This window comes from Pinus tabuliformis, chromosome Q (genome assembly GCF_031772625.1).
Source record: "Pinus tabuliformis cultivar Carrire ecotype Pingquan chromosome Q, CPIR1, whole genome shotgun sequence".
NCBI classification, from domain to species: Eukaryota; Viridiplantae; Streptophyta; class Pinopsida; order Pinales; family Pinaceae; genus Pinus; species Pinus tabuliformis.
Genome location: NC_142296.1, coordinates 1,162,656,303 through 1,162,681,359, shown reverse-complemented (window position 1 = coordinate 1,162,681,359; position 25,057 = coordinate 1,162,656,303). Strand labels below are relative to the sequence as shown.

The 25,057-nt window shown below is 40.8% G+C and overlaps 1 protein-coding gene across 1 annotated transcript in view; it reads right to left on the bottom strand.

Annotated features, from left to right (window-relative positions):
- The window catches only part of LOC149223786 (uncharacterized), a 171,276-nt gene that overhangs the window by 111,127 nt on the left and 35,092 nt on the right, over positions 1 to 25,057 (bottom strand). The window lies entirely within an intron of this gene.

Below are 25,057 nucleotides of genomic sequence, written 5' to 3'. Positions count from 1 at the left end.
GATTGAATCTTTTATTAAAGTCAGACAATGACTCCCCATTTTCCATTTTCAGGTTGCCAAACACAGTATGGTAGTATAGCAGGTCTTTCTTATCTCCCCAATGCTTTAAAAGCACATCATCTAATGCTTCAATGCCTGCTATAGACCTAGGGGTCAGCTCTCTGAACCACTTTCTAGCCTCTCCATCAAGGCTTTGGACAAATACTCTCATCCACACATCATCTTCACTGATATCTAGGTTATCAACGTATCTATAAAAAGACTCAAGGTGTTCTTGGGCTGTTACTCCCTCTGTACCAGTGAACTTAGGCATGTATTTCTGATATTCTCCTGTAGGCATGGCATTCAAAGGAATAGGCAGGACCAAGGGTCCATACCTAGCAGCTATGATTCTCTCCATCTTCGTGGGTGCTTGTGGACCTGCCATGACTGAGGTAGATGGAAGGGTACAGGCAGTTTGGATGATAGGAAGCTGAGAAATGAATGACGGGGCTGAAGGACACTGATGGACTATCGGGGAGGTTTTCTTTGGACTGAGATCCAAAGGGGAACTTATTGAACAAGGAGCTTTATGAATTTCTGAGAGTATTTCTTCACTGATAGTGCTAGGGTCTAGGTTTTCAACATGTGTATGCTCAGTGACAAGCCTTTCTTGCAGAGATACATAAGATTGTTTATGCTTACCTGGTCCTGATGCTCCTTTCTGTAATGTCTTTCTCTGCTTGACAATCTTCTCAGGGTCAGGTACTGGGTCAGCTGGTGATTTCTGAGGATTTCTCCGAGTATGCCTCACAAACTGAGCTAGAACTGTAATGTGAAGTTCCCAAGAGGTTCGGCCTCCAGTAGAGTCGCCAGATAGATGATTACAACCAAAAATGTGTCCAAACTGTATCTATCATCAAAGTTGGATCTGTGTCGTTCTCCCAGGGAAACTGAGCTTCAATCTCCTCTCCCTGGCAACGGCGCCAATTATGTTAGGATTCCAAAAAACTCTCCTAGGTTGTAGCTCGGAGATGCCTAGTAACATATAAATTCAACTATTGTTGCACGTTTAATGGAAGGAATGATGATTTGGTTCAAGCCAGATAACCACTTCTACTTTGTTTCACTCCAGACATGCATGAGCACTCTCAAACTATGAGGCTTTAGACCACCAATGCTCACAGTTTAGATATTAGGTGAATATGGAGAATACTAACCACACTAGCAGATACACAAGACCATGTGATGGTTGGCTGCAACTAGTACAGAGACTTGCAAATCTAATCTACTAATGCAAAGACAGGCTGACAGCTCTCCTGCATTAGATAGAAAGAAACTTGAGCAACCTATTTCGTGATGCATTCAAGATTCTAACACAGAGATAAGAGGACAATGATCTAGTGCTAAACATCAAGAGATCAAGAACACAGCATATCAGGCACAAGCTTAGAACAGAAGAAAATGGACAGTGAGCAGTTAACAGCAAAATAAGCTTGTATTTGCTGAAAATGAAGATGAGACACTGCAAGTGACAAAATATCTACAGTCTCCAGAAGTTGAACCTTACATCAGATGCCAACCTTGACTACATCTTGCTTCTGGATATTTATAAGTTTACATTATAATGGCACTTGGCTGCTTAGGTATGGAGGGGTCATAATTGACCACCAACTGCATTTAACCGTCTGATGGAGTCTCTGGACGAGAAGGCTTGTTTCAGTGGATGAATCCGATCTGTTCAGGTGTTGTGTTGTCCTCTAAGCGCTTGGAGTGCTCGTATCAGTGGATTCCATGACTGGTAAATTCAGTTACAGGGTCGTGCTGCGTCCTTTTCCCCTTTGGCCATGCTTTCGGTTTAATGTGGTTGTTGGGGGTCTGACTGTGACTGATACTGGCAAAGCTGGTCATCTCCTTCTTCGAGCAACAGAATGGTCAAGGACGTGGGATGCATGGGCGAACGGACAATTGGGATGAGAGAGAAGGATGACCGTCGGATCGGGAAATTGGACGGCGGAGATGGCTCGGCGGAGGCTACGGCCAAGTTGGGAGCGGGGTATGTTAGGGCCATTAGATTTTCAGCGGACAGATCAGACGGTCATCGGGCAACGGAGTTGCACGGGCATTTAACAGGGGAGGGCAGTTTGGTCGGGCAGTAAAGGTTTTCATCGCACCGCTTTCGAGCGCTAAGCGATACATGCCTGGGGTCGAGCGATTCCATTCAATGATCGACACGTAGCAGGGAATGAGAGAGAAAAACCGCTCTCATCGCGCGCTATCGTTCGATCAAGTTGCCAACTTGATGAGTGCGAAGATCGTCGGATCAGGCAGAGATGCATCTGATGGTGGAAAATGGTCGAGCAGGTCACCTCTATCGGGCACGGTGTGGGTTGTTAGATTATCGGGGAATGATCAACGACGGGAAAACGATGAAGGGTTTATGAGCGCGTGAGGGCGTATGGGTAGGGTTTTATGGTTTATTTAGGGAATGGGAAAGGTTTTGAGGTGAGCGGAGTGAAGGAAGAAAGGGAAAAATGACCAAATGTGAGCCTCCTTTGGACACCACTGACCGAACCATGCTTCTTTCTGACCTTAGAAAGTTAGCGCTGCATAGCAGAGCTAATAAGGTCACCATGTTTTAAGTCAAAGTCCCCATTGAGGACTTCTAGGATTTATTGTGAGTCAATAGAGTCATTTTACTTTTAAAGAGACCCTTCTTGGGCTTTTGAATCATGTAAAAAGGTTAAGTATTGAGTCAAATATGAATTATGTTGTCTCCACACCAAGTCAACCTTAAGATGATCAAGCCGGTCTCAAAGGAGGCTATTCAACCTCACCTAAGGGCTATAAATGAAGCCATTCGAATTCCATTTGAAGCACACACTCTCACAAGCAAGTTCGATCTCTCTTCAAGCCTGAAGAAGTGTGAAATAGAAGGAGGAGAAGGAAGTGCGAGTTTGGTCTAAGAGAAGGAGAAAAGGAAAATCGAACCTTTGGTGCAACTATCTCTCTGTCGTGCCCTAGTTTGGAAGATCGAAGTTCTCTTATTGATGTCATAGCCAGTTTCTGTATGATGTCGTAACCACTTGTCGTGTTGATGCCGTACCCAGTTGAAGTATGATGTTGTTACCTCAAGAAGTTATATTGGGCCAAGATTGAAAGTTCTAAGTAAAGATCGAAGTCTTTCAGTGAAGATCGAAGTCTCTAGGGCAAGGTCGAAGTTGTTGGGTCGAAGAAAGTGTTGTCGATGCTGATGTTACTGCTAGGTCAAGAAGGACCATTTGCAAGTAAGGAAGAAGGCTGACTTGGTGTGGAGGAAATTTTGTGTCAAGGTCAATAGTCTTGGAATATCTCTGGAAAACTATTGAAGGAAGAATTACTGACTAGGTTTTCCCCTAGAGAGGGGTTTTTCCCTAGCTGTGAGCCTATATCTGGTGTCCATTGTTTTATGTGCTATTGCTTTGGTAATTGCTTGATGAACTAAAAGAAAGAAGATATAAAGAAACGTAATAACAAATCAAGAACATCACGAGTAATTATCAAGAATAAGAAAATATTTCTGCCTTTCTGATTTTCTAACATGGTATAAGAGCTTTGGTGAATAAAGAAGAAAAAGGCAGTCTCAAGCACTGATCAAGGAACCATTCAAAAGGATTATCTTAGGGAAGGAGTCTACTATATTCAAGGAAGATGTCTAACACAATCAAGAGAGAAAACAAACTTGAAGGAGCCTCAAATTATAGATCTTGGAAGAAGAGGATTGACCTCATCCTTGAAAAGAACAAAGTACTTGACTTGGTCAAAGGAAAAGTAAAGAAGCCTACAGATGACTCTAGTGATGCTGACAAAGTAAAGTTCAGAGAACATGGTATCAGAGCTTTGGTGAATAAAGAAGAAAAAGGTAGTCTCAAGCACTGATCAAGGAACCATTCAAAAGGATTATCTCAGGGAAGGAGTCTACTATATTCAAGGAAAATGTCTAACACAATCAAGAGAGAAAACAAACTTGAAGGAGCCTCAAACTATAGATCTTGGAAGAAGAGGATTGACCTCATCCTTGAAAAGAACAAAGTACTTGACTTGGTCAAAAGAAAACTGAAGAAGCCTATAAATGACTCTAGTGATGCTGACAAAGTAAAGTTCAGAGAACTAGAATAAATGACAACCTTGTCCCATTTATAACCAACATCAATCATGGTTGGGAAATATATAAAGCCTTATCAAAGTTATTCACTATTAAGAACATTGGTCAAGTGGCAAGCTTGAAAACTGAACTAAGGACCACAAAGATGACTAAAGAAGATACAGTGGCCTCCTTTGTGGAGATAGCAAGAATCAGAGATGATCTTTTGGCCATTGATGAAAATGTTCCAGACAAAGAACTCGTAATCACCGCTCTATTAGGATTGCCACCTACTTGGGGTGCATTCGGCAAGTTGGAAGGAAGCTCCCACCTTTGAAGAATTATGGACTGCTTGTAGTCAAGAAGAATTAAGGATCTCACTAGTTGTCAATCTTGAAGAAGTTTCAAATGCCTACACTTCTCAACACAAAGGAAAGAAATCGAAAGGACCAAGTAAGAAAGTAGACATGTCCAAAGTAGAATGCTATCAATCTCATAAGAAGGGTCAAATCCAAGAAACAAGAAGAGAGAAAGAGAATGTGCTAACATTGCTGAAGAAGAAGATCCAAAGAAAGTCAAACCTGAAGAATCTGATATAAGGGACTTACACTATTAAGTCCTTTACTTCTAGTCCTAGATATCTTATTTTATATTTTTTAAGTTTTAGAATTTATAGGTTTTAACATTTTTGGAAAAGACTTTTTCTTTTGTTTTATAAGTTTATAGGTATCTCAAGGAATATGAAAGAGGAACTCTCAAGACAAGGTTTGTCAAGGAACAAAGGTATGCTTTAAAACATTGATTTCTTTATAACAAATGTTTATTCGTTTGACAATCAATTACTAACATTGTTCTGACTAGTTATAGTGAATCATATTGATTATTATTTTGGGTGATTCATCACTTGATAAATCTACCCCACTCTTATTCTTAACTGATTTTATAGAACCCTAGAAATGTTCTATGGAAAACCCTAACCTAAGGTTATGCTAATGTGAATGTCTGAAACCCTAAACTACTTAGGGATATTGAAAAATGCTATTTGAAGTTTTATTGATGATGTCATGTTTGGGATTTTGGTATGATCAGGAAAACCTAACTTGTTAGGGTTGAATGATAAAGTCTCGAACCTTTGAAATATTGGTAATGTTGGGTTTGCTATGTTTCTACATTGAAACCCTAACTCATTAGGGTTTGGTGGAATGTGTAAGCAAGACCCTTATAATGTCTTAGAAATGATTTCCTTGGTATGTGTGTGTTTCTCTGATCAAACCCTAGTCTAATCTGTTGTCTAACTCTTATTGATCTTTGTGAAGTTGGGTTTGACTAACACATGATATGAAATGCCTATGCATGATGATGAAGTCCTAGATGTATGAGTTAACCTATTTATCGGTGGTCATGAATCCTAGGGTTTGGAACTAAGCCCTAGTCAAAGTTTGTCTTTCTAGGATGATAGTATTTGTGAAATTCTAGGGTTTTGGAGTTGAACCTTAGTAGAAGTAAAAATCTCTAATGTATGATGACAATATGATGATTTGAGATTTGTGTAAGATTGTTGAAATTTGAGTTTTAGTTGAGATTGATGTATGATTGAAAATCTAGGGTTTGCAACTAACACTAATAGAATCTAGTCATATTAATGACTAAATTGCGATTGGTTTTGATTGATTAATACTCTTATATGAAATCTAGGATTTGTATGAAACCCTAGTGAAATTCTAACATATGAATACTGAAAGTTGTTAGATACTTTGTTGATCTATATTTGTTTGAATTGTTTCTAGGGTTTGCTATGTGTTGTAGTAAGGTATGTCATACCTTTGGAAGAAACATTGAAACCCTAGATATAATGAAAGTTGTTATGAAGTAGTCTAGGGTTTATGACAAAGTCCCTAGCAAGATGTTGAAGAGTGTGTGTCTCTTGTTTAAGTTTGGATATCTAATATATGTTGAAATGCTTCCGTAATTCTGATATGGCTAACTTCATGCGTCTATAGTTTTGGTTGTACTTGCTATCTAAGTTGTGCAGGTACACAATCTTCAAAATGGTGAAGATGTTCATTGATATGATAAGCATGATGTGGATGATGATAACTCTGATGAAATGATTGGAAGCCACAAAAGATTCTCTGATGTCAAAGTAAAGAAGTTGATCCCCCTAAATTAAGAGGGAGCCTAGGAAGCTCCCTGGTTGAGAGGGAGGGCATAACATAGTTTTGATTGGAGAATGAAGTTTGAAGGATATGTTGTTGTATGTGAAGTTGAAAAATTCGGTTGATAGGCCTACTGTGTTGAGAAGCAACATCAGGAAAACCCCGAAGGTTTGTGTTTATTTATGAATATGTGAAAATATATTATTGATTGGGGTTGTGTTTAAATCTCTCGAAGGTTTTGATAGCATGTTGGTTACCGATCAGTTTGATCGGGAGAGATTTGTTGTCCTTGATCTACTGGATCAAGGAGAGGCTTTGTGAGTGAAGCATTGCTTGGGAGGACATCTGGCCGGCACTTTGTGTTGATGTCTAGGTCCCGAAGTTGGAAAGGTGGTGTTGATTATAGAGCTTTGTTTTTTGATACACACCTAAATCTTTGGGTTGGTGGTTAGCAAGTAAGTTTGATGGTATCTAGAGAGGCTGAAAGCTTGAGTCCACCTTAGTCCCACCCGGATAGATTGCCTTGGTAAGGAATCTAGTCCGTGGCATTGCGGTGCCTAAATTATCGAGAGACCAATGGATAGATTGCGTTGGTCAAGAATCTAGTCCATGGCATTGCGATGCCTAAAGTTCTTCATGGTTCATATAATTGAGATCTTCCTTCTACTTGTATATGATGAATACCTCCCTAGTTAAGAGGGAGTGTTGGAAAATGTAACTAGGTTCGGTCTTCATTAAATGTATTTGAATCATCTTGTAATGTACTTGTCAAAAGAATAAAGAAAAGAAAATTTATCATTATTATTGTGACTTATTAAAGCATGGGTTTCATGCTTGGGTCACCATGTTTTAGGTCAAAGTCCCCATTGAGGACTTCTAGGATTTATTAGTCAATAGAATCATTGTACTTTTAAAGAGACCCTTCTTGGGCTTTTGAATCATGTAAAAAGGTTAAGTATTGAGTCAAATATGAATTATGTTGTCTCCACACCAAGTCGGCCTTAAGATGATCAAGTCGGCCTCAAAGGAGGCTATTCAACCTCACCTAAGGGCTATAAATGAAGCCATTTGAAGCACACACTCTCACAAGCAAGTTTGATCTCTCTTGAAGCCGGAAGAAGTGCGAAATAGAAGGAGGAGGAGAAGGAAGTGCGAGTTTGGTCTAGGAGAAGGAGAAAGGGAAAATCGAACCTTTGGTGCAACTATCTCTCTCTCTCTCGTGCCCTAGTTTGGAAGATTAAAGTTCTCTTATTGAAGTCGTAGCCAGTTGCCATATGATGCCATAACCAGTTGTCGTGTTGATGCCATAGCAAGTTGTCGTGTGATGGTGTTACCTCAAGAAGTTGTATTGGGCCAAGAACAAAGGTTCTAAGTAAAGATCAAAGTCTTTCAGTGAAGATCGAAGTCTCTAAGGCAAGCTCGAAGTTGTTGGGTCAAAGAAAGTGTTGTAGTCGATGCTACTACTACTGCTAGGTCAAGAAGGATCATCTGCAAGTAAGGAAGAAGACTGACTTGGTGTGGAGGAAAGTTTGTGACAAGGTCAAGAGTCTTGGAATATCTCTAGAAAACTATTGAAGGAAGAATTACTGAGTGGGTTTTACCCTAGAGAGGGGTTTTGCGTTGGCTATGGCTATGAGCCTACATCTAGGGTCCATTGTTTTATGTGCTATTGCTTTGGTAATTACTTGATGAACTAAAAGAAAGAAGATATAGAGAAACATAATAACAAATCAAGAACATCACAAGTAATTATCAAGAATAAGAAAATCTTTCTACCTTTCTAATTTTCTAACATGTCCCTGCCCCTCACTTACTGCTTCAATCTCTGGCTCTCTTCGGCAACTGACTGCTGCTACTCAGGAAATCGATCTGCCAAAAATTGAACTGCTCAAGTGTCATGTGATTTATCCATCACCACATCGATCTCCTCTTATAATCCTATGTTCGAGCACCAACGGCCATGATTAAAACATAATCGATGGCGAAGACCTTCTCTGGATCGATCCATGTGAGTTTCTAGATGATTCTCGCCTTGGATTAATTAATATTGATTAATTAACCATATTCCCTAAGTTTAGACGTAGGAAATATTTAAAAACTGGTTAATAATGTAATTAAGTCATTTCTAGGCAGAATTTCCAAAAACGATTTCTGGGTTTTGGAGATCTCATGTATTCTAGCCTCTCTAGCAAATTTCGTGGTTAGAATACATTCGATGCTACAAAAACTAACACATTATGGAGCATTACCTATTCCAAGGGAGACAGTCACAAGTCTTCCATGGTTCAACATTGAACAACAATGAGTATGCAAAGGGTACATGCTTAGTAAGCATGCCAAGTCTGCCTTCCCAAGCAGCTAGCATAGGTCTAGACTCTAAAGGGATTCTAGACCTAGTACATTCAAATGTTTGTGGACTAATGTTAGTAGCATCAATAACAAGAAGCATGTATTATGTTTCCTTTATTACTAATTTATCTCGCAAGACTTGGATCTACTTCTTAAACAACAAGGATGACGTCTTTAGTAGGTTTCAAGAATTTAAAGCTCTAGTTGAAAACCAAACAGGGAAGAAGATCAAAGTCTTAAGATCAGACAATGGAGGAAAGTATACCTCTAGGGAGTTCAAGGGTTTCTGCAAAGAGGTAGGAATCAAGAGGGAGCTAACAATTCCATACAACCCATAGCAGAATGGGGTTACAAAGCGAAGAATCGATCCATCATAGGCGCTACGAAGCCCATGATCCATGACTAGGACTTACCCATGTTTCTTTGGGGAGAGGCATGCAACACAACAATTTACATCCTGAACTTATGTCCTCACAAGATTTTGGAGGACAAGACACCAAAGGAGGCATTCACTAGTGTGAAGCCAAAAGTAAGTCATTTATGCATCTTTGGTTGTCAAGTTTATATCCATGTACCTATTGAAAAGGGGACCAAGTTGGAGCCCTCCAACAAGGCCTATAAGGTCTATTTTCTAGAGCAAAGGCCTACAAGGTCTATATTCCAGAGCAAAGGAAGAGAACACTAAGTAGGGATGTAAAATTTGAGGAAGACTTTGTATCCAAGAAGTCACATCAGCCCATTCAAGTGGCAGAGGATGAGGAGCAAGAAGCTCTAGAGGTTGAGCCAAGGTCATCAAAGATGCCAACAATTTCCAATTTAGGACAACAAACTTCAGGTGAGGAGGATATAATAACCCCTTCCAATTATGACGAGGGACCTCGATGGTTCACATTGATATTGAGGGATGCACAAGAGTTTGTTGGAGCTCCTAGGAGCACATTTAGGGAGCGCAGGTCTCTGAAGAGTTTTCCTACTTACATGGCATTGATGAAAAACATCATTGATTTTGAGCCTTTTACTTTTCAAGAGGTTGCAAACTAGTAGGTTGTGAAAATTCCTAGATCTAACAATCTCAGGAATTCTTATTGCAACCAACTGAATCTACTTCACCTAGATTGTAAATTACATTATAAGCTTATTTTAGATTTCTTCATGAAACATTGAAGTAAATTACTGAAGCAGCCTACACCAATTAAATATGATTATGAAACATAGAAACTGAGCAAGGAAAATAGAAACACATAGGACATAGTTATTTTTGGACAAAAGTCCCCGGAAAAAACCAATGCGGGAAAACCGGTGTAGCAGCTCTGAGGGTTTATTATTATTAAGGAGTAGCAAAATCTGAATACATCATTGAATACCTCATAGGGTTATTCAGTGACAGAGAGAAATACTGGTAGAAGCTTTGTGAGTTTTACCTCACACAATCACTGAGAAATCCTGGTAGATCCAGCCCCAAACTCACTGCCCCCGGCTTTTCTAGCTGCCTCTGCAAGTGTCAATCTCTCTGGATGCTCCGTCATTTCTCTGGCTGGTCGATCTACTACCCAGGAAATTCGATTTCTGCCTCCCGATCTCAAACCCCGACTCTCGGCTTCTGAAAATCGAATTCCTCTACAGATTTCAAACTCCTCTCTCTCCCTCTGTGCTAGTTCTGCGTGGCCCTTCTAGCCCTGCGTCAGCCTTTGTGTCAAGGCTTTTGGATCACTCACTACCTCTCTCTGCTGATGTATCTCCGGCTGAGTATCTCTCTCCGGAAGCTTCTATCCCTACCCATCAACTGCAAGAGATCTCCTCAATTGATTTTTCCTCTTGAGAACTTCTCACTTCATAAAATTGATTTTCTCTATCTCTCTGTGTGTTTTCCAAATGACCCTCAAGCCCCTTCTTATATCTTCTTGTTAGACAACCAATGACCTAGATTAAATCTTAATCAAAGGCTCAGATCGTTTTGGCTTGATCCATGTCTTTTTCTAGAAGTTTCACCCTTGATTAGATTAATACCCATTAATATTTTAATTTTTTTAAGTTTAGACTTAGGAACCCAATTAAAAATATTAATTATTTTAATAAAATCACTTCTATGTGGAATTTCCCAAAACATTTTCTGGGTTCTTTGGAATACATGTGCCCAAGCCTCCCTGCAAAATTTGAGGCCTAGAGCATATCCGATGCTACCCCAAATCAACATAGGTATGGCGGAATACCATGGTGGAGTATGTTGATTTGGGGTAGCATCGAATGTGCTCTAGGCCTCAAATTTTGCAGAGAGGCTTGGGCACATGTATTCCAAACAACCCAGAAAGCGTTTTGGGAAATTCCACCAAGAAACGATTTTATTAAAATAATTAATATTTTTTAATGGGACCCTAAGTCTAAACTTAGGAAATTAAAAATATTAATGGGTATTAATTTAATTATGGGTGTAACTTTTAGAAGAAGACAGACATCAAGCCAAAACGATCTGAGCCTTTGATTAGGAGTTAATCCAAGTTGTTGATTGTCCAACAGAAACATATAAGAAGGGGCTTGAGGGTCATTTGTAAAACACATCGAGAGATCAAGAGATCGAATTTCTGAAGTGAGAAGTTCTCAAGAGGAAATTCGATTGAGGAGATTTCTTCCAGTTGAGGGGCAGCGATAGTTGGGTTGGAGTATCTTCTCCGAAACCCTGAATACTTAGCAAAGAGGTAGAGAAGCACTAGTGGAGGCAGCGCAGACCCAGGAAGGACTGACGTTGGGCCAGGAGGGCCCACGCAGAGCCAGAAGAGCCAGCGCAGAGGCAGAGTTGTCTTCCAGCAGAAGCCCGAAATTTTATCGAGGAGCTACCAAATCAGTTGGGAGGTTTGACATCAGAGCTCCAGGAGGCAAGGAGACCCATCGCAGAGCTGACGCCGAGCCTCAAAGAGCTCCACGCAGGCCCACGCAGTTACCGCGAAGGGGCAACGCAAGTGTGGCCGGGGATAATCAGTTCCGTTGTGGGATTTGCCGAGTGGAGTGAGGTAATCTCACTAAGTTTCTGCTAGTGTCTTTATCTCTGTAACTGGATTGTCGGAAAGGCATCTAGAGTTGTATTCAGAACTACTGCTTAATAATAATAAACCCTCATAGCTGTTGCACCTGTTTTCCCGTATTGGGCTTTTCCTGGGATATTTGTCCAAAAAAATGGTGTCTATTGTGTTGTATTTTCTTTCTCGCTCAGTATCGTGTTTCCGCTTATAATTTAATTAAGTAAAGGTTGTAGTGTATGTATTACGATATTTGTCGTAGGAAACTACAAGTAATTTGTTTAAAGGAATTTAACAAATAGGAGTAATACCATCAGTTGTTGTAGTAGGGGTTCATGTTGAGGAAATTTCACATGGTATCAAAGCTATAGGTGAAGCAAGAAGAGCAGAACCAGAAAATCCAGCACTGAGCAGAAGAAGGGAGTTTGAAAAAGTTGCACGAGGCAGCAATTCGAAACCCCAGAGGGTTGACACAATTCCAAGCCGGGAGGGCAGATTTTCGAGGCAGTCTCTCTCCAAGTGAGTCGACAGAGAGAAGGACTTCTAGTTCGAATTTTTGTTGGGGCAGAGGGAGCAACGCTGAAGCCTTAGCGTGAGAGAGCTGGTGGGACACAGATTTTCAGCAGGTAGATTGTTGGGCTGAAAAACGTCAGAAGAAGGAAGAGAAGCACCTTGAGGGAACTTTTCCTCAGTAGACTTCCCGCCGCGAAGTCCATTTTCTCATTAGCTGAGCAGCAGTGATGAGAAGCAGAGGGGATTTTTGACATTTCTTGCAGATATGGCAACTAGTGGCTTGAGGGATCAGGACAAGTTGGACGGAGCATCCAACTATGTCATTTGGAAGGCTAGAATCTCATTCCTTCTAGATGAGCATGCCCTCAAGACATATGTCGACAGTGTGGTGGTTGAACCTGCAGATGTTGATCCGTTGAAGAAGTACAGAGCTGAGATGGCGAAGGCCAATAGGATGATCTTGGATGGAGTCAAGGATCACGTGGTGTCACGTTGCTAGCAGAGGGACTGCCAAGGAGATGTAGGATGCCTTGGCCACGTTATATCAGGGATCTTCTAAGCAGCAGAAGATGTACTTGGAGCAGAAGCTGAGATCTGCTCAGATGCAGAAGGGAGATCATGTGGATCCATTCCTCATGAAGCTTAAGGAAACCCGGGATGAGTTGTTTGCTACAGGGCATACACCTCAGGATTCGGTGAAGCTTCAGTAAAGTATAATCAATGAAAGATGAAACGTTTTACGGCTGCCTCCACAGAACCGAAACCCTAGACTAATACTTGGCTGTCACTACATAACCAAGTCACATCTATGTTGTCATCACAGGACTGAATGACTAAATTACATCTACAGAAATCACTGCAGAAGTATATTAAAACCAAGTTATGATGCCACTGTAGAAGGATAATAGAATTCGGGTTATGTCACTATAGAAGCCAAGTTTTGATTAAAGTTTGACACAGATAAGGATGCCACAAATGTCACTACGGAATTGAATTATGAGCTAAGTAAGGATGCCACAGAAATCAAGTATGACCGAAACAAGGAACCAGCTTAAGGAAATCAAGTAAGTATTCCTTACTTAAGAAGATGTACTTGCAACAAGTCTAATGAGCTATCTAATCAGAGGTACATAAATACAAGGTACGATTTTAGATTTGTAATATATCTAATCTTGATGGTCCTAGTTTACAATTAGTCTAGGGTAAAAAAAATGTAATCCCTAGATGACATACAAGAACCTTAATCCCCATCTTCTAAGGTTTACAAGTAAAGCAAAAGTCCTAATGTTGGAAGAAGGAATAACTTGATATCATAAGATTCCATCCTCCATGATTACGTAAGAGATCTAACTTGAGAAATGAAATCATGTTCTTGGTATCACATGTTTTGCTTGAAAGTATGTATTACAGGTATAAAAGATCATGGTTGAATACAAGAAGAACAATTCAAGAAATCATTACAAGGTTTGTCAAGAAATGTCTCCAGGTATGTCTTAGACTATACACCTTACAAAATTCGCTTAAAAGTATGTTCATCTTATTGTGAAATTTGTGTTACATTACTAACATCGTTTTTTCTAGCTATCTTGAATCATAAAGATTCTTGTTTTGGGTGATTCATCAGTTGAAAAATCTACCCTCCTTACATCCTTGATTGTTCTTATAGAACCCTAGGCAGGTTCTCTGGAAAACCCTAACATAAGGGTATGTTAATGTTAATGTGTGAAACCCTAGCCTGCTTAGGGTTATTGGAAATGCTATTTGAAGTTTTTGATGATGATGTCATGTGTGGTGTTTTGGTATGATCATGAAAATCCTAACTTGTTAGAGTTGAATGATGTTGTTTAAGATCCTAAACCTTCGATGTTTTGGTAAAGAAGGGTTTGCTATGTTATGTATTGAAACCCTAGATATTTAGGGTTTGGTTGGGTCTATAAGCAAAACCCTTGTTATGTATTTAAAGTAAGGTCCTAGGAATGAAACCCTAGGTATGTGTCCACTGGTTGAATCCAGCTTGGTCTAGGTCGGTATATGTCTAATGTAAGTATGTTGCCTGACATATGATGTGCTTATGCATGATGATGAATTCCTAGATATGTGTGTTGACCTAATTATTAATGGTCATGGGTCCTAGGGTTTGGAAACAAGCCTTAGCCAAAGTTTGATATTCTATGATAACATTGTTTGGGAAATATAGGGTTTTGCAATTGAACCCTAGTAGTAGTTAAATTCTCTATTACATGTAACAATTTGGAATCTATGAATCTATATAATGAGTGTTGAGATTGTGTAAATGAGAAATCTAGGGTGTACATCAAACCCTAGTAGAAGCTAGTTATGTTGTTGATTAAGCTGTGATCGGTTTGATTGTTGAAGCTCATGTATGAAATCTGGGATATGTATGAAATCCTAGTGAGGAGTCTAACATATGAATTCTGATAGTTGTTAGACACATTACTTTTTTGAATCGTTTCTAGGGTTTTCTATACGAATGAACTTGTCATATCATTAAAAGAATATTGAAACCCTAGATGAGTTTAATATTTTGAGTTGTTGATGTGATTTAGAGTTTAAGTAAAGTTGAGCAAGAAGTTGAAATATAACCCCCTGCTGATTATGTTTGTAAAGTCTAAATGCTTCCGTTATTATAGGATTTTGATATGGCTAACTTCATGCTTCTATAGTTTTGGACGTACTTGCTATCTAAGTTGTGCGGGTACATCATCTTCGAGATGGTGAAGATGTTCGTAAGAGAAATTGATATGATAAGCATGATGAGAAGGATGGAAGCCATGAAAGATTCTCCAATGTCATAAGAAGAAATTGATCTTCCTGGGTTAAGAGGGAGCCTGGATAGAAGAAATATCCCCGGTTAAGAGGGAGGGCATATCATAGTTATAAGAAATTGGAGAATGCATTTTGAGGTGCTGCTGAAAGAAGAAAGCAGGATCCGAATATGTTGTTCTATGTGAAGTAGGAAAGGAAAGTGTATGATTGAGGAATCTTCTGTCAAAGATTCGATTAATAATCCTACTATTATAAGTTGAAAAGAAACATCTAGTTGTCTGGATTCTGGAAGACCCCGAAGGTTTGTATTCGATTATGTACATTTGAAAGTGTACTAATGATTGGGGTTATGTTTGTACAGGTAAATCTCTCGAAGTTTTGATAGCATGTTGGTTACCGATCAGTTTGATCAGGAGAGGTTTGTTGTCCTTGATCTGTTGGATCGAGGAGTGTTGAGGCTTTATGAGTGCAACATTGCCTGGGAGGACATCTAGTCGACACTTTGTTTTGATGTCTAGGTCCCGAAGTTGGGAGGGTGGTGTTGGTCATAGAGCTCTGACCTCAGATACACACCTAGATCCCTGGGTTGATGGTTAGCAAGTAAGCCTGATGGTACCTAGAGAGGCTGAAAGCTTGAGTCCATCTTAGTCCCACTCGAATAGATTGCCCTGCTCAAGAATCTAGTCTGTGGCATTGCGGTGCCTAAATTGTTGAGAGACCTTGGATAGATTTCCCTGGTCAGGAATCTAGCCCATGGCATTGAGGTGCCTAAACTTCTTCGTAGATGATGTGTTTTGAGATCTTCCATGTACCTCTATGGTTATATGTAAATATGAATACCTCCCTAGTTAAGAGGGAGTGTTGAAGAATGTAACTAGGTTTGGTCTTCATAAATTGTACTTGAGTCTAAATATAATATTTGTCAAAATAAAGCAAGAGAAATTTTATTATTAATGACTTGTTAAAGCATGGTTTTCATGCTTGGGTCAATTGTTATACATCAAGCCTCCATTGTAGGCTTTAGGGTGTTGTCAAAATCAATTATTGTTTGGTTAAAGACTCCTCCATCAAGTCAGTCTCTTCACTAAAGTCTTCAAGTCAGCCTCAAAGGAATTATCATCAAATGAACTCAAGACAGCCTAAATAGAAACACATCTCTTCATGATCACATGTCGGCCTATTTTCATATGGAAACTGTGAAAATTTGGAAGACCCAAATTTCTACTGCAGCAATTGATCAAGTTCCTTCTTTTGAATCAGAGACCGGAGAATCCACAGTATGAGCATTTTTACACCAACGTTTCAAATCCCAAGTGGGATCCATCATCAGGGCTGAAGAATGATAATAAAAGAAGAGCAGATCAGGGAAATAAATTATTTACTGCATTCTACAGCAAATACCGAAACTAATACACTACAGCCTTCACCAATTAAATTAAATGTGGAAACAAGAACTGAGCAAGAAACAAATACACAACACATGACACCATTATTTTTGGACAATTGTCCCTGGAAAAACCCAATGTGGGAAAACCGGTGCAGAAGCTGAGGGTTTGTATTATTAAGTAGTAGTTTTCTAAATAAAATCTTTGGATGCCTTGTTGGCTATCCAATACAGAGAATTTGACTGGCAAAAGATTAGTGAGAAATACCTCACACTATCACTGGCGATCCGACATTGATCTAGGGCCTGGATGGCTGGCCCCATGCTCGCTCTGCGCAGCTACTGCATGAGCCTGCGCATTTCTGCGTCAACCTCTCTGGGGGTTTGCGTCACCTCTTCCCGAATATCCTACTGTTTGGAGATTCGAACTTCAGGCCTTTCGGTCTCACACCCCGGCTTCCTGCACTAAAACTCGTCTCTCCTGGCTAGAATTCGAACTCCCTCTAAAGCTCTGCGCTACCTCTGCTTGGCCTTATGCTGCCTAGCGTGGCCTCTACCCTACATGTTATGGATCTGTCTCTGCCTCCTCTACGATCTATTCCCAGATCAGGAAACTCTCCAACCGAAACTATCCCTACCCCTTACTACAACAAATCACTTCGATCTTCTCTCTAGCAACTGTTGCGCTACCCTCTTTGAGAAATTCGATCTCTTGATCTCTCTCCAATGTGTTCTCCAAATGCCCATCAAGCCTCCTCTTATAATCCTTTTGTTCAGAACCAACGGCCCAAATTAGATTCTAATCAATGGATTAGACCATTTTGGCTTGATCCTCGTCTTCTTCTAAAAGTTTCACCCACAGTAAGATTAATACCCTTTAATTATTTTAATTTCCTAAGTTTAGACTTAGGCCTCCATTAAAAATAATTAATTATTTTAATAAAACTATCTCCGGGTGGAATTTCCCAAAACGATTTCTAGGTATTGTGGAATACATGTGTCCAAGCCTCCTTGCAAATTTTGAGGCTTAGAGCACATCCGATGCTACCAAAAATCAACACTCCCTCTTAGCGAAGAATGTGCTCTAGTAATGCAACCTGCTGAAGTATCACCCTTCTTTGTAACATCTCCCTCTGCGTTGTTGATGTCTGACATCGCTACCCATCAACTACTGCGCAAATGTTGCATCTATACTGTTGTTGACAGTGGCAATGCCAACACTGCATTTGTACTACAACCCTCATAAGTTTTGCATTTGTGTTATTGCTGCCACTGCCACTGCCACTGCCAACACTGCATCTGCACTGCAATCTTCTCCAACTGCTGCTGCTACTCCATCAGCAACGGAAAAGCATCCAAAATTACTGAATAGGTGTTCAGTATGATGCATCTGTTGTTGGAGTTCTGACTACTGCTAGTCTCCACGCTGAACCTCTGAAGCCTCTGCGTTGCCACTGACTCTGGTCTGTGCCAACTGCACTACTGCCAACTCTCCTCCGCGCTGCTCAGTCTCTGGCGCTCCTAGCCACTGCAACTGTCACTCTGGCACTCCTCTACACCAACTGACACTGGTCCATCCTGCTACTTCTGATCTGGACTCCCGTAGCAAGGTATTGATCCAAGAGGTGGACTCCTCAAGGATCCTGCCCATCTGCAGTTCTTTCGAACTACAGTTCTATATCACCCCACCTCTGGGCAATCATGGCAAACTCCTCCTCCTCGATCTGTGCGGATGCAGCCTTCGGATCATGCTTCTCGTCTTTGTCCTTCTTCTTCAGAGGACACTACGTAGCATAGTGACCAAGTTCACTACATCCGAAGCACTTGATCTTTGAAACATCTTTCTTCTTCTTTCGTTGCTCCTGCTGCCCCTTAGATGTAAGGGTTGCATTCTCATCCTCCTCCTTTTGCTTCATCCCACTGCTGTTACTATTACTATCAAGTTTGCACTTGACTAAGTCTCTCCTCATCTCTTCCTGCTGAAGAGCGGCCCACATTCCCAAACTGGCAATCTCTCTCTGCCCAGGATGCTCTGGACAAACACTTGCCATTCCTCTAAGACTGAATTTAGGGCCAGCGTCACCATCTCAGTAGGCTGAGGTGTTGACCCCACAGCTGCCAACAAGTCTCGGATCTCCTGAAGCTTTGTAAGGAACGAATCAATGCGTTCCCCCTTCTGCATCTACATGGATCTCATCTTCTGCTCCAACTACATCTTCCATTGCTCGAAAGATCCTTCGTATAGCGTGGCCAATGCTTCCCACATCGTCGGGCAGTATCCTTGCCGGCAATGTGACACACTACGTGATCTCTCACTTCGTCGAGGATCAATCACTTGGCCTTTTCCATCTCAACCTTGTACTTCTTGAGCGGATCTGGATCCGCGGGTACAACTACCACACTGTCAATATAGGTTTTGAGATCGTGCTCATCCAGAAGGCATGAGATCCTTGCCTTCCAGATCACATAGTTGGATGCACCTTCCAACCGATCTTGATCTCGCAACCAATTAGCTGCCATCTCTGCCAACGAACTGTCGAACTGCCTCCTCTTTCTTTTGCGCAGCACTAGGCTAGCCTACGCACTCCCTGTTGGAGTTAGTAGATCTGCTCCTCTCTGCTGCTACTCAACAATAGAGAAATCGAATTCCCTGGCTAGGAATTCTTTGAGGAAGAAATTCCCTCAACAGTATCTCCTTCCTTCTGACGCTTTTCTGCCCCAACAACTACTGCAGAAAACTGCGTCTCACCAGAAACTGCCCTGCACTAAAGCTTCTGCTACGTTTCTCTCTCTGCCGCTGACAAATCTCGATTTGGAAATCTTTCCTCTTTGTCGACTCACTCAGAAAGAGATTTTCCACATAAATCTTGCCCTCCCAGCTTGGACTGTGCAATCCCTCTGGGGATTCAACTTGCTGCTTACGCAGCACTTCGACTTCCCTTCTTCTCTTCAACACTGGGCTCTTCCGGCTTTGCTCTCTTGCTTCACCTGCACTCTAATACCATGTGAAAATTTGGAAAACCCAAATTTGTACTGCAACAACTGATTAAGTTCCTTTTATTTGTTAATTATTGAACAAATTATTTACTGCATTCTACAACAAATACCGAAACTACTACACTGCAACTTTCACAAATTAAATTAAATGTGGAAACAAGAACTGAGAAAGAAAGAAATACACAACACATGACACCATAATTTTTGGACAAATGTCCCCGGAGAAACCCATTGCGGGAAAACCGATGCAGCAGCTGAGGGTTTGTATTATTAAGCAGTATTTTTCTAAATACAATCTTGGATGCCTTGCTGGCTATCCAATACAAAGAATCTGACTGGCAGAATATTAGTGAGAAATACCTCACACAATCACTGTGATCCGACACTGATCCAGGGCCTGGATGGCTGGCCCCACACTGGCTCTGCGTAGCTACTGCGTCAACCTACATAGTTCTGTGTCAACCTCTCTCGGATCTGCGTCACCTCTTCCCAGATCTCCTGTTGTCTGGAGATTTGAACTTCAGGCCTTCCGGTCTCACACCCCAGTTTCCTGCACTGAAACGCATCTCTCCTGGCTAGAATTCAAACTCCCTCTGAAGCTCTGTGTTGCCTGTGCTTGGCCTTACGCTACCCAATGTGGCCTCTGCATTGCCTCTTCTAGATCTCTCTCTGCCTCCTCTACGATCTATTCTCGGATCAGGAGACTCTCCAATTGGAACTATCCCTGCCCCTTACTGCAAAAAATCACTTCGATCTTTTCTCTAGCAACTACTGCACTACCCTCTCTGAGAAATTCGATCTCTTGATCTCTCTTCGATGTGTTTTCCAAATGTCCATCAAGCCTCCTCTTATAATCCTTCTATTGAGAAGCAACGGCCCAGATTAGATTCTAATCAATGGCTCAGATCATTTTGGCTTGATCATCGTCTTCTTCTAGAAGTTTCACCCACGGTTAGATTAATACCCTTTAATTATTTTAATTTCCTAAGTTTAGACTTGGGTCTCCATTAAAAATAATTAGTTATTTTAATAAAACTGTCTTCGCGTGGAATTTCTCAAAACTATTTCTAGGTATTGTGGAATACATGTGTCCAAGCCTCCTTGCAAATTTTGAGGCTTAGAGCACATCCAATGCTACCAGAAATCAACAACAACAACTATATATACAAGTATGAGGACTTCGCATAAACACAGTCAATGAACTCAGATTGATTTCAAAAAGAATTTCGTGAGACCTCTGAAACAAGTGCGGATATCTTAGGAATAATCTCAATGCAGATCTCAGTGAGTAAATTCGAGACATCTTCAATATAGCCACAGTTCTATGAAGAAACTCTGTGATATCACAGTAAGAAAGTTTAGTAATATCATAGTGAGGAAATTTGGTAATATCACAGTGAAGTAGTTCAGTGATATCACAATGAAGGAGTTCGGTAATATCATAGTAAAGAAACTCGGTGATATCACAGCAAAGAAGTTCAATGCCATCACAGTGAAGAAGTTCGGTGCTTGTGCTAGGAAGAAGTTTAGTGCTCGATGACAACACAATGATGAAGTCTCGGTGCAAACACAGTGATAAGGAGTCGGTGCAAGCACAGGGATGAGGTTGACTCGATGGATGGAGGTAGTCTTGAGTCTAAGTGGTAAGGGTTTTGGTCGTCCCATTTTTGAATCTACTGAAGGAAGAATTTTGACCAGGTTTTCCCCTAGAGTGGGGTTTTTCCCTAGCTGTGTGCCTACATCTTGTGTCTTCTATTTGTTGCTTGGCATTAGTCTTGATGATAAGAAAATGTAATTCGTAAGAACTAATAATAATAATGAAAACCATCACAATATAATGTCATAATAAGAGAAATCGTTTAACTAACACACTTTGGATTTCTCAACACCTACAGACCCCAGATGACCCTCCTTTATCATTTAGGATGTCCCAACCTTGGTGGACAATGAACCACCCTACCTTAAAAGGGGTATCCACTGCTACATCTCACACATCATGCTCTTACCCCTTGAGCCCCGAGCAGTTAATTAAAGAAAAATCATGAAAGGTAAAAGGCATATAAAGAAGGGTGGAAAAATCAAGGTCGAAGCACCACATGTACCATGATTGCTCCCTCCTATATATTATATACCCAAGTGTAGGCTTCCCTTTTACTAGTTACCCTTGTACGCCAACATGTGGCCCAGGGTTGCCCCTTTTCATTCCCTGCTCCATTCATATTTTTATCACATGCCACCACCTTTTAAAGGATGTACCTTGCACATATTATCCTCTTTAGATGCAGAAACCACCTAATGGGATACTTGGTTAACCTCATTTAGAGCTTGGAGACATTAGCACATGTCAAAGCCCATTATGGAAGGGCATGCCATTATGAAGGTCCCACCTATTGTCCATGGTTTGTAAGTTCTTTTACTCGATTTCCTTGATGAATTCTTGTACTAGAAGGCTAGGGATTGGATCTTATGCAAGATTCCAGGTGGTCTCCATCTTGGGTTTGGTCTCCCTAGACGGGGTCCTGAACCTCTAGACGGCTACATTGGCACATGTAGGGTGTCTATTGAGAGCCATGGACCTCCACAATATTAGACAACACTCCATGGATCCCCGGAGATGTTCAGAGATTGCTCAACACTCACCTATTCGATGAGGAAGATGCACTTGGTTCCCCTTTGCCCAACCAACCCCACAGTTGTACCATGCACTTGGCAGATGACCCAGGACTATGTTAATGTGGCATCACTTACACCATCATTTGATCCCTTACAGATGGTCTACAGGCATCTTCGACTTACTTGGAGACCCATGAGGTCACTTGTGCGCCGTCACAGCTATTGGGAGCACCACAAGTTTATTATGTGGAGAACAAGGGGCCAACCCCTTGTCCATTTCTTTGGGAAGTCCAATTCATCATTTTGGCACTTATGGACTTCATCAGGCCTCTTAGAGAGCCCAATGACATGCATTCTTGACTATTTGACCTTTTGGGAGGCTTATTATGTGATTTATGAGCTAGTTTGGTGGGCTTGTCACCAAAAGATAGTTATTTGCACATTATTTTAGTTGATGGGCTAATGTAGGCTCAAATTAGGTAATTCGAACTCCTAATGAGTGTATAAAGACGTGAAATCATTTTGTATCATCACTTGGATTGGATCATATTGTCTTGTGAGATCTTCATTATCTTTTGAGGATGATACTTTTTTGATGAATGGATTAATTTCGATGTTTGGTTATTCTTCTTTGTCTTGGAGCTTCTATGATTGGCATATCTTGGTGATTGGATATATTCTTCTTACATGTAAGTACTATGTTAATGCTATTTTGATTCTTTATGTTGTTGCATTCATGATATTGGGATTTTCGCTATTCTAGGGTTAATTTGTTGCTTTTCTTGGAATGAAATTGTGGAAATTAAATCTCTAAATAGTGTTGGATCATGATTGGGCCATGTTTGAATGAATGAATGTTTCTAGAGACATCCTTGTCTTGACAAGTCACCAAATATTGTTGAACAAAGTATAAATGACCTTGAAGCTACTTCCATTAAGCACTAATGCCCAATGAAGTTGTCTTTTAGGCCTCCTTAACAAGTGGAAATCAATCCAAACTCTAAATCTTCCATGACTCCATCTCTCCCAAAGGAAAAAGCATTGGTCCTCCTCTGGTGATCACTTTAAAGCTTATATCTTTTACCTTCACCTCTTTTTTTTAGGCCTAGCCTACATAGGTCACCTAGGGCATCAATTATCTCACAATCTAGCCATCAAAATACTTCAATTTTTGGTCCACAATTGCATGGGTGTGTCCTCAAGAAGCCCTCCAAATTTCATGAGATTCCAACGGTGGGATCTTGTGATATCACAATCCCTAGCTTGAAGACCAATTCTTGCCCTTGGTTTCCCTTAGGCTAGAAACCTCACTAGGATCCTTGCATTTCCTTTCATTGAAAATTCATTCCTTGATCCCTTTCCCCTCCCTAATTAGGTCAAGTATATCATTGGTTGCTAAATCCTATCCCCTTGAGGTAACCTCTGGTCCACTTACTCCCGTGTGGTCCCATGCACTATCAAGGTTAATTCTTCAAAAATCGCTTGGAACCAAAGTTTCCACAAGAATTCTAGGGCTTAGGGATCTCCTTTATAAGACACATCCTCAAAAGCTAACCCTTGAAATTCTCCCCAAGTGCTTCCTAGAGAGCCTTCCATCTTATCTTCCAAGACGAGCAAGCCACAATCTTAAGCCTCTCTTGTGATTAGGCTTCTAAGATCACCCTTCATCCTATCTTTGATCTATTCATCTTTTTGATCCTTATCATACTAGGTCTCCTCCCATCGGTGAAAGTCTGTAAAGAGTAGGGAGTCTTAGCTGAGGTGACAGTGGGTTAAGTCTCCATTGTTTCCCTTGATCTAGCAGTTGCCCCTTTAGGAGTCCCTTTTAGGCCCCCCTGCTAGTTCGAGTGGTAACATTTTGGGGTCATTTCCGGGGACACGAAACGTGTGTTTTGTTCCCCATACGACATATTGATATAACATTATTGGCGACTCCATTGGCAGAACGAAGCTCTAGTTCTTCATCAAACTTTAAGGTCGATGATTGTAGGGTGAAGCAACCATTTTTCTAGACATCTTTAAATTCACCCTGGCGACTCCTACATATTTTTCATATATACCTCAAATAGGTTGTCTTTCTTTGATAAATTTCCCACTTTGGACATTGCTAGCATCCTTAGGCATCTTAATCATGTCACGGGAAGGATGGTACGTAGGGTGCCCGTGTTTGATGGTGATCCACTCTCCGCAATTGACCACGTAGAAAGATTTAATGCACATGCTTCAAGAGAGAAGGTTGTTCACCAAGATGTCCTGATGTTATTGTTCATGGGATCTCTCGATGGTCATAACTCATGGTTGCATGGTCATGAACCTAGGAGTATCTCATCTATTGAAGAGTTCGTTGATGGCTTTCTTAGACATTTTCAAGTACACCCTGCATTAAGCATCCAAGAGGAAGCCTTCATCGAGCATCATCAAGACATTGAGAATCTAAGTAATGAGCAAGAAGACAAGACCTCCTTGGGTCCACGTGATGAAAAGGATGATTTTGAGGACATGTGTGTTGGGAAGAATAAACCTATGGAAAGTGAAGTTGAGACTAACCTTACCTTTCTCAAGGATAGTACTCCCGATGATTCTCCTTTTGAGAACCTTGAGGAAGGTTATCCCATTAGCCCCTTAGAAGATGACATTGGAGATTATTTCCATATTGTAAAAGAGAAATGGGAATTTGTTGGCCCTCAATTTGGCAGTGCTCCCATTTATGACACCGATAAGGAGGATGAGGTTGAGAGTGGTCCTCCCTTTCTTTCGAGCATTATTTATGAGGACATATCCATCGATACCCTTGGGAAGGAGGATTATAACTTTCCCTTGCATGAAAAGGAGCAATTGGAGATGATTGATTCTCCTTTCTAGGAAGACCCTATCTTTGATACCAACAAGGATAGGATTAATAAGGCCCTTGCTCATACCTACCTTCCTTATGATTCTAGGAGTATATTCAAATCACTTGAGCCTCAAGAGTTAGATTTTCAGGAAAGGGGTCCCTTTGAGACTTCACTTTCCCCTTTGCCCTTTTCTATTGTTCATCATCTTGAGTCTTCATCAAGTGATTCCCTCACCCCTTGTCATATGATCTCAAGTGACTGTGAGCCCTTTCCCCCTTCCGAGTATAGTGTCAAGGAAGAGCCCATCATTG